Here is a 10,956-nt window from a genome sequence, read left to right on the forward strand (position 1 = left end):
TTGAGTTTTAAGCCAACTTTTTCACTCTCCTCTTTCACCTTCATCAGGAGGCTCTTTGCTGCTTAGCTTTCTGCCATAAGGGTGGTATCATCTGTGTATCTGAGGTTATTAATATTTCTCCCAGCAATGTTGATTCCAGCTTGTGCTTCATCCAGGCATTTAGAATGATGTACTCCGCATAGAAGATAAATAAGCAAGGTGACAATATACAGTCTTGACATACTCCTTTCCCAATTTTTGAACCAGTCCATTGTTCCACATTCGGTTCTAACTGTTGCTTCTCGATCTGTATACAGATTTCTCAGGAGACAGGTCAGGTGGTATGGTATTCCCATCTCTTTAAGAATTTTCCACAGTTTGTTGTGATCCACACAGTCAAAGACTTTGGTCTAGTCAATAAAACAAAAATAAATGTTTTTCTGGAGCTCTTTTGATTTTTCTATGATCCAATAGATATTGGCAATTTGATCTCTGGTTCCTCTGCCTTTTCTAAATCCAGCTTGAACATCTGGAATTTCATGGTTCACATACTGTTGAAGCCTGGTTTGGAGAATTTTGAGCATTACTTTACTAGTGTGTGAAGTGAGTGCAATTGTGTGGTACTTTGAACACTCTTTGGCATTGCCTTTCTTTGGGATTGGAATAAAAACTGACCTTTTCCAGTCCTGTGGCCACTGCTGAGTTTTCCAGATTTGCTGGCCTATGGATTTAAACCAATTTTATTCCTATGGCACTCTACTTAGGAGATTTTTTCTTATATATTGATATAACTTCCTCAGTCTTAAGTCTGCATTGTATTCCAACATAAGGACTTATTATAATTTGAGTTCTGAGGACTTAAAAAAAAAAATAAATGTGTTTATTGCCGTACAGAGTCTTTGCTGCTGTGAGGGTTTCCTCTAGTTGCGGTGTGTGGGGGCTAGAGCTTGTCCTTGCGGTGGCCTCTCTTGCTGTGGAACACAGGCTGTAGGGCGCTCGGGCTCCAGTAGTTGCTTTAGAGCACAGGCTCAGTAGTTGTAGCTCATGGGCTTAGTTGCTCCATGGCTTACAGGCCAGATCAGAGGTTGAACCTGTGTCTCCTACATTGGCAGGTGGATTCTTTATCACTGAGCCACCAGGGAAGCCTTTCCTGAGGACTTCTGAAAATTGCTCCTGCCCTAGGTTTTCCCTGGATTTAATGCATTGGAAGTGAACCCTGAGTGTGATGTGCAGACAGATGTGGGAAGCACTGGTGTGGCTTACATTTCTGTTTCAACCTATGACAGGAAGGATGCTGGTTTCCTAGAGCTCAGAAAGCTGGCTCAGGATTTTGGAATGACAGATAAATTCCTTCCTTCTGATGAACAGAGAGTGTTCCTAGCTAAGACTCTCATTAGCAAGAGACACAGTGACAGGTAATTGAGAAAAGCTGGCCACAAGCCCTGGACCTGTATAGAACGTGAGCAACATTCTCCAAGTCTACAGACCTCAGAGGACTTACCAGGCAGCGAGAACATAAAAGATGGAGGAAGATCTTTCTAGATTCTCCGAGCTGCAGAAAAGCAGCAGATGAGTTTCAAGATGGGTAAGTGAAAGATGGAATATTGAGAAAAATAATAATCCAAATTATACTTATAGTTCCTTGGGCTAAAATATGTCTATGCACCATCTGAGACTGTCCTCTGAGCTTATCTTTTTCCAGTAGCCAAAGAAGTTAACTACAGGGAGGGCCCAGCCAGGAAAGGTGTTAGAAATTTGAGGGGAAACACTGTTCCAGTATCATAAAAAAGTAGTCTGTTTTTCAGGCTGAATTCTATGTTGGAATTTTGGTTGATAAATCTCAGAAAAATATTCTAGTACTTGAAAAGGGCACTGAAAACAGTTAAAGGAATGAGAAAGGAAACAAAGTATTTGGGCTTTTGAATATGGTAAAACTGATGGTTGATACACTTACTTATCATTTATTTATTTATTCTTTCATTTTTGGCTCTGCTGGGTCTTCGCTGATCTAAGGGCTTTTCTCTGGTGTGGCATGCGGGCTTCTCATTGCGGCGGCTTCTCCGTTGCAGAGCGCAGTGGTGCATAATCGTGGTGCATGGGTTTAGGTGCCCTGTGGCATGTAGAGTCTTCCCGGATCAGGGACTGAACCTGTGTCTCCTGCACTGGCAGGTGGATTCTTTACCACTGAGCCGCCAGGGAAGCCCTGAAACACTTATTTAAAAGCTAAAATCAAATAGATTTCCAAGTAGGAAACAACCCAAATGACCTTCAGTGGGCAAATGGTTAAACTGCGCTACATACTGTAGCACAGTTTAACTACAGTGTGGATGTGGTTAACTATATTTTATTGCAGAATACTACTCAGCAATAAAAAGAAATAGGCTATTGATACGGATAGCCACTTGGGTGGATCTCAAATTTCAAAACGTTACATGCTGTATGGGTCCATTTATATAACATTCTATAAACAGAATTATAAAGATGGAGAACAGATTCGTGGCTGCCAGGAGTTGCAGACAGGGCAGGAAGTATTGTAGGTGGGTGTGTAGACGGGCGGCATGAGGGATCGTTGTGTCAGGGAAACTGTCCTGAGGCTTCACTGTGGGAGTGAACTTACAAATCTACACATGTGATAAAACTGCATAGAACTAAACACACACGTACACACACAGATGAGATTCCCAGCTGGAATATTGTACCATGGTCATGCAAAATGACACCATTAGTAAGAGATTGGGTGAAGACTACATGGACTCACTCTGTACTATTTTTCACCACTGCATGTGAATGTGCAATTATGCCAAAATCTAATTTAAAAAATTAAATAAGCCTAGAAGGTTAGTGCTAGAGAAATGTAGAAATGGACAAAGCTATGTTGACATTGATTTTTATCCAATTCAAAAGGGGCAGCTCTTGACCTTTAATATAAGTAGATTTAAAATCAATAGGACTATGTGCCTGTTCATACATTGAGTAATAAACTTAGGAAATGTATTCACCTAAGCGTTGTAAGGGCTTCCCTGATGGCTCAGTGGGAAAGAGTCCATCGGCAACGCAGGAAATGCAGGACACAATGGGTCAATTCCCCGGTCGGGAAGATCCCCTGGAGGAGGAAATGGCAACCCACTCCAGTATTTTTGCCTGGAGAATCCTATGAACAGAGGAGCCTGTTGGGATACACCCTATGGGGCCGCAAAAGAGTTGGACACAATTGAGCACACACACACACACAAGAGATGTAGGAGAATAAAGATATAAGCATAACGTTAAAAAGCACGAATGGGTCTCTAAGACACATTAAGACATTTTGGAAGCTCACCTAACCTTGGAGCTTGACGTCCCGTAGTTTCACAACAGGATCACAATGTAACAAGGAGGGACTTAGCAATTGCTCCCATAAACATTTGCTGAGCTCTTCCTATGAGTCAGGCACTGTCCCAGGTGCTCTGTGTTGGAAAGGCAGAAGACACAGCCTCTCTTTCCGAAGCTCATTACCCAGAGTTCTTCTCTAACTTTGTACATGTCCCACTGTTCAGGAATTCAATGCTGGGGACATTATTTATGGAACAGAAATGAATGTCATCCTGACAGATATTATTTTTAATGATATACTGATTAATAGTCACACTTGAGGCTATTTTAAAAATGGAAGCAGTCACCATGAAGTGAGATAGGAATTACCCCAAAATAGACCATTTTATCCTCTGTGAATAATTTAGACCCTGGCACTTGGAATGCAGTGAAGAGTGTGAGGATGGTGAAAGAACTGATTGGGAGCTTTCAGAAAGTAGGGCCGGTATCTTATTATCCCTATATTACCAAACTTAACAGTGTGTGCTTGGTATGCACCAGGAGCTCAATAAATGCTGAGTTGGCAACCCAGGAGCTCTTTTTGTTTGTTCTGTATGAGTTCAGGCCAGAAGGCCATCTGCCATTGATGACTGGAAATCGATTTTGACTGGTGTCAGGATCTGGGATGAGATGTAAAATAAAATACCTGGATGGAGATGCAAAAGGCCATCGGCCCAGGGCTGACTCGCAACTGTACCTAGGAAATGCCTTTGGCAATCAGAGCTCTCAGGTCTGCATAGCTCTCCTACCACCGATTCCAGTTTTTTGCTTCTGAGTAAAGGAACAGAATTCTACCTGCTTGCTCTCTTCCTTTCAAAGGTCATGTGGGAATACAGCTTGATTCCCCATTTAACTTTCACATGCAGAGACTAGCCGGGCATCACAAACACTATGAAAATGATACTTAGACTTCCCTAGTGGTCCAGTGCTTAAGAATCCACCTGCCAATGCAGGAGACACACGTTTGATCCCTGGTCTGGGAAGATCCCACATGCCACAGAGCAGCTGAGCCTGTAAGCCATAACTACTAAGCCTGCATTTCAGAGCCTGGAAGCAGCAACGTCTGAAGACTGTCCTAAAGCCTGTGCTCCACAGCTAGGGAAGACCCTGTAATAAGAAGCCCATGTACTGTAATGAAGGGTAGTCCCCACTCTCTGCAACTAGAGAAAGCCCTCATAGCAATTAAGACCCAGCACAGAGCTCCCTTCTCGTCTCCTGTGCCCGACCCCTCCCGGGACCCGTGATGCAGAGGCAGCTGCAAGGAGCGACGTACGGTCGGGGTTGAGCCCCAAGTGAGCTGAGGGCTCGCGCTCTTCTGGCCCTCCCCCCCGGGCCGGCCCCACTTGAAGAAATGAGTGGTGGATTGGCCCCAAGTAAAAGCACAGTGTATGTATCCAATCTGCCCTTTTCCCTGACCAACAATGACTTATATCGGATATTTTCCAAGTATGGCAAAGTTGTAAAGGTTACTATAATGAAAGATAAAGATACCAGGAGGAGTAAAGGGGTTGCATTTATTCTATTTTTGGATAAAGACTCTGCACAAAACTGTACCAGGGCAATAAACAACAAACAGTTATTTGGTAGAGTGATAAAAGCAAGCATTGCTATTGACAATGGAAGAGCAGCTGAGTTCATCCGAAGACGAAACTACTTTGATAAATCTAAGTGTTATGAATGTGGGGAAAGTGGACACTTAAGTTATGCCTGTCCCAAAAATATGCTTGGAGAACGTGAACCTCCAAAGAAGAAAGAGAAAAAGAAAAAAAAGAAAATTCCTGAGCCAGAAGAAGAAATTGAAGCAGTAGAAGAAAGTGAAGATGAAGGGGAAGATCCTGCTCTTGACAGCCTCAGTCAGGCCATAGCTTTCCAGCAAGCCAAAATTGAAGAAGAACAAAAAAGATGGAAACCCAGTTCAGGAGGTCCTTCAACATCAGATGATTCAAGACGCCCAAGGATAAAGAAAACCACATACTTCAGTGATGAGGAGGAACTTAGTGATTAAAAATATAAATATATATATTATGTAAATATCATTAAAATTTAAGTCTTGGAGTACCAAGTTCCCTTGGGACTAAAAATTACTTTTGAATTTGAACATAAGAACACTTAGTACCAAATACTTTTTTACTTTAGATAGTTGATAGAAAATGGTAATTTTATAGTATCATGTTTATCTTGCATCAAGATTTGCTAATAATCATTAATCTTGAAAACAGTTCATTTGAATAAAAAAGGAAATGTAATACTATTATAACAATGCTATCCCAAGAAGAAAGTCAAAGTCACTCAGTCCTGTCTGACTCTTTGTGACCCCATGGCCTATACAGTCGCATGGAATTCTCCAGGCCAGAAATACTGGAGTGGGTAGCCTTTCCCTTCTCCAGGGGATCTTCGCAACCCAGGCATCAAACCCAGGTCTCCCACAATGCAGGCATATTCTTTACCAGCTGAGACAGAAAGATAGATAGTAAAAAGATTTGAGAAGTTCATTATAAAAGTTTATTCATGATTGGTTTATATAAGAACTTTTGAAATAAATTTCATCTTTAAAATAAAAACTTCATAAAGACTGTGGAAAAAAAAAAAAAAGACCCAGCACAACCAAAAAGCAGGATAAATTAATAAATAATTTTTAAAAATATACCATGGCAATGGGAAAAGATTCTGAATACTTCTTGATGGTGAGCTTCCCAGAAAGACAATTATTGAAAAGATATGGGAGAAAACAAACGTGATCTTCAGCAAATCTGGGCTTCCCTCATAGCTCAGTTGGTAAAGATCCACCTACAATGCAGGAGACCCCGGTTTGATTCCTGGGTTGGGAAGATCCCCTGAAGAAGGGATAGGCTACCCACTTCAGTATTCTTGGGCTTCGCTTTTGGCTCAGCTGGTAAAGAATCCGTCTGCCATGAGGGAGACCTTGGTTCGATCCCTGGGTTGGGAAGATCCCCTGGAGAAACGAAAGGCTACCCACTCCAGTATTCTGGCCTGGAGAATTCCATGGACAGTATAGTCCATGTGGTTGCAAAGAACAACTGAGCTACTTTCACTTTCACTTTTCACTTTCGGCCACCAAGGACAGCATTTACTTTGACTTGTAGGGGGAAAATAACAAACAGTTACCAACATGGTGGAGACTATGCAACAATCAGGAAGTTTATCTCTGTGGCTTTTTGGCAGATGTAGGTATTTAGATCAATACTCGAGGACTAAGAAACACCATGTGCTTACTCTTTTGTTGACTACAACTCTTTTTTCATTCTGCCCAACTGCAGTCAGGGAAAGTCTGGAACATGGTAGAGTGGCGCTTGTACCTCTCAGACCTCGAAGTAGACGGATCATAGTTGGCCTGTGACCCCTGGTACTTAATTCTGGAATCCAGAGCAATATATTTGTGCTGAGTCCATGCTGCCCACCAGGGCGCTGCCAGCCAGTGACTAAGTATGCAAGGATTCCAGGGCTTCTCTGACAGTGGCTTTGGCTTGATCCTTGTTGCAACTCCCTTAGACTTCGTGGTGGCAGTCTAGGATGCTTCCATCCGTGAGAGATGCTTCCATCTCTCTTTCACGTGTGGCAAGACTTGCTTTGAGGTCTGACATGGCGCTCCAGCATTTTGGGCTCCCTTCCAATTTGTTCTCCCCATGGGCATAAAAATCTGTGCATGCTTAACCCCTCCTTGATGTTTGCACCTCAGAGAACCTGGACTAACACAAGCGGTATTGAGAGTGGCCTGAGAGAACAAGGGGGAAGCTGGGGATGTGGGCCTGGGTTGCCCACCACCCAACATATGAACAGGAAGATTAGGAGGTGCAGCTGGATAGTCTCTGGTACAGTGTGGTGGCTCAATTGCCAAAGATTTCATTGGAGGTGACCTGGGAAATGTCATGGTAGGGGATGGGGGGGGGAGGGAAACGCCGTGACAGGTGTGACGATGCAGGAATTTGAAAAATAGGGAGGGAACAATGCCTCCAAAGACAATGGACGTCACTGTTTACTGAAAAGTTGCACTGATGCTCTGCAAAAGGATAATGAGAGACCTGAGGCCATTAACAAGCAGATAAACGCTGAGTGCAAGAGTCAGAATGCTTCCATGGTGGTTCACAAAGAGGCCTTGCTACCAGAGTGGAAAGGCAGAGACGCTTGAGCATCAGACAGAAGATCTCATCGTGAGTCACAGCTCCAGAGATGTTGGCATGCTCAGCTAAGGTGGGCCTGTTATGCAGAGGACAGGGTCCTGGGATCTGTGCTATGGACTGAACTGTGTTCTACCCAAATTCATATGTTGAATCATTAATCCCCACTGTGATTCTATTTGGAGATAAGGCTTTTAGGAGATAATTAAATTTAAATGTGATTATAGGGGTGGGGCTTTAGTCTGATAGGTCTCTGGCCTAATAAAAAGAGGGAGATCTTTTTCTCTTTGCCACTTCCCTCCTCCATGCCATGTGAGGACACAGCAAGTAGGCAGCCATCGCAAGCCAATAAGAGAGTTCTCACCAGAAACCAAACTGCCTGATACCCTGATCTTAGAGTTTTCAGCTTTCAGAACCATGGAAACTAATGTCTATTGTTTAAGCAATGCAGTCTGTGGTCTTTTCTTATGGCAGGTCCAGGAGACTGAGACGGTCTGGGACCTTGAAATGTGGGATACACCTTATCGCTAAGGATGCTCAGAAGTATATAATTATATCACATACCACACCACCTTCAGATAGTCGGCCTCATAGAAATCTGGAATGGCCTTCTAAGGAAGCAACGGGGGACTTCCCTGGTGGGCCAGTGGCTAAGACTCAGAGCTCCCAATGTAGGGGACCCAGGTTTGATCCTTGATCAGGGAACTAGATCCCACATGCTGCATAAGAGTTCATGTGCCACAGCTAAAGATCCCACATGCCACAGCAAATATGGAAGACCCTGTGTGTGCTGCCGCTAAGAGCAGGCACAGACAAATAGTAAATAAATATCAAAAATAGTAAGACCTTCTAAATAAAGGAGTAACTGAAATGTCAGCTTACAGGAAGTGCCCTGAAAGGATGAGGTATCACCCTCCAGTGCCCAAAGATCTATTTATGGCATTGCGTTCCTAAAAGGAAAAATACATAAGTCTGGAAACTGCGGAAAAGACGCTTCAGCTAAAACTGGAGTTGAGGTAGGCTTGTTGGGGGCAGATCTCATGCCCTGTGGTGATTGCTTGGTTGCACAATCGTGTCTGACTCTTTGCAGCTCTGTGGACTGTAGCCCACCAGGATCTTCTGTCCATGGGATTTCTCAGGTGAGAATACTGGAGTGCCTTTCCATTTACTCCTCGAGGGGATCTTCCTGACCCAAGGACTGAACTCTCATCTCCTGGGTCTCCTGCATTGCAGGTGGATTCTTTACCTACCGGCTGAGCCACCAGGGAAGCCTCCGTGCCCTGCCATGTAACATTAATTACTCCACACAGGGAGCCCTGTAGGCCTACATCGCTGACAGGAAGATTTTGCCTGCTGCTAAGTCGCTTCAGTCGTGTCCGACTCTGTGTGACCCCATAGACGACAGCCCACTAGGCTCCTCTGTTCCTGAGATTCTCCAGGCAAGAATACTGGAGTGGGTTGCCATTTCCTTCTCCAATGCATGAAAGTGAAAAGTGAAAGTGAAGTTGCTCAGTCGTGCTTGACTCTTAGTGACCCCATGGACTGCAGCCCACCAGGCTCCTCCATCCATGGAATTTTCCAGGCAAGAGTACTGGAGTGGGGTGCCATTGCCTACTTTACCCTTTATCAGGAAGAAGAAAATTCTCCACGCCATGACAGTCTGGCCAATTAGAGACTGTAGCAGTACAACCTATGAGAAGCCTCCACACTTTGGACTTCCAGAGTTCTTCCAGTGGATTCTGGTTATTACAGCCCCTCCCAACTCTTCTCGTTTCCTGTTGAAAGCAAGTTCACCTGCCTTGCTCTCTGGATTCCCCTGTGAGTGAGTGAGTGAGTGAGTGAGTGAGTGAAAGTCGCTCAATCATGTCCAACTCTTTGCGACCCTGTGGACTATACAATCCATGGAATTCTCCAGGCCAGAATACTGGAGTGGGTAGGGTAGCCTTTCCCTTCGCCAGGGGATCTTCCCAACCCAGGGATAGAACTCAGGTCTCCCACATTGCAGGCGGATTCTTTACCAGCTAAGCCACGAGGGAAGCCCTGATTCCCCTGTGGTACATCATAATCACATATCTCAAATGACAATTCCTCTGGGCTTTCCTGAATAAAGTTGTTTTTGCTGGTAAAATAAATGGGTGTTATGATATTAAAGTTGACATTTTTGGTGTCAGAAGTGGTGTTCAAAGGAGGCAAATCTTGACAGGTGATGGACCCCCAGAACTGAATGAGGTACTCACACCAAACCCCTGTGCTCCTTGCTTCCATGAGTAGCCTCCTGTTTTCAGTTTGGTGGATCTTCTCTGAGATTTCAAGTTTTGCTCTTTGTGCATTTTGAGTTCTCTGACTTTATTCTGGATCCAGAAAGGCTTTGTCCCATCAGGGAAAAGATTTCATCTTTTCTAATTTAAGGTTTTGTCCTTGGTGAGTATTTAGTTGTTTCCTGAAGTACAAGGTAGTGAGGATCTCTTTGGGAAATCAGATTAACTGAAATCCAAGAATTTTTGTTTTTAGATTCCTTTCGGGATTTGGACTAGGACTCTAGCAACTTACGTTTTCAGAAGAGTTTAGGAAAATGGGATGCCAGTCATCTAAATGCTCTGAGGCAGCCCTCCTTTGGGGACTCAGGCTCACTTGATGTTTAAAAACTGTGACCTCCCTTTAAACTAAGTGGTCTGAACAAACTAAGAGTGATCTCACATTACAATGGTCATTATGGAGAACTTCTTATTTCTCCAAATTCATTTTTTCTTAAGATTAAATTGGAGTACTGCAGTTCTAAAATTAAGCTAAACAAATGGTATATTTATTTTCATTGGTATGCAGAAGCTTCCAATTGTGCACAAAGAATCTAAAATTGCCTCTTTGCAAGATACCATTTCTACGTTGGCTGGAACAACTGAAAAGCTAAGAAAAGAATAAAATGGCTTCTGAAGCTTCCTCCAAGGGTAGCATGATCAAATGAATTTTGGGAACAGTAAGTTAAACAAAGTTGAGTCGAGTTTCTTTATGTTAGGACTTAGCATAAGGCATTGTCTCTAGGACTGTGCATTGTCTCCCAAACTTTTTCAGCTATAGCTCCCTTCCCCTGCTTTTTCCCCACAGCATCTCAGGGAACTAGCTTTCTGTGGAACACACTATGGAAATGCTGGCTATGCTGGCTGAGAGGACAGAATCCAAACTCCTTGGTCTAGCCATTGAGGCTGTGTTGTCTTGGCTTCAACAGCTGTTGAATCTTATTTACTTTCCTGAACGCTTTGTCTCAGGAAACTTAAACCTACTCATTGTGCCTGCCTATTGATGCTTCACTGCTTTTGGACATTTCATGTTCTTCCTTCTATATCTGAAGCCCTTTTTCCTCTTCTTTTCTTTTTTAAAGATTTTTTTTTTAATGTGGACCATTTTTAATGTCTTTATTGAATTTGTTACAATATTGCCTGTGTTTTGTGTTTTGTTTTGTTTTTTTTGGCCATGAGGCATGTGGGATCTTAAT

At 43.3% G+C, this 10,956-nt stretch overlaps 1 pseudogene; it reads left to right on the plus strand.

The window, feature by feature from the left end:
* The first annotated feature begins 4,534 nt into the window (after positions 1-4,534).
* On the plus strand, positions 4,535-5,891 carry LOC138434633 (zinc finger CCHC-type and RNA-binding motif-containing protein 1 pseudogene; annotated as a pseudogene).
* Positions 5,892-10,956: the final 5,065 nt, after the last annotated feature.

This window comes from Ovis canadensis, chromosome 2, assembly GCF_042477335.2.
Source record: "Ovis canadensis isolate MfBH-ARS-UI-01 breed Bighorn chromosome 2, ARS-UI_OviCan_v2, whole genome shotgun sequence".
In the NCBI taxonomy this organism is placed as follows: Eukaryota; Metazoa; Chordata; class Mammalia; order Artiodactyla; family Bovidae; genus Ovis; species Ovis canadensis.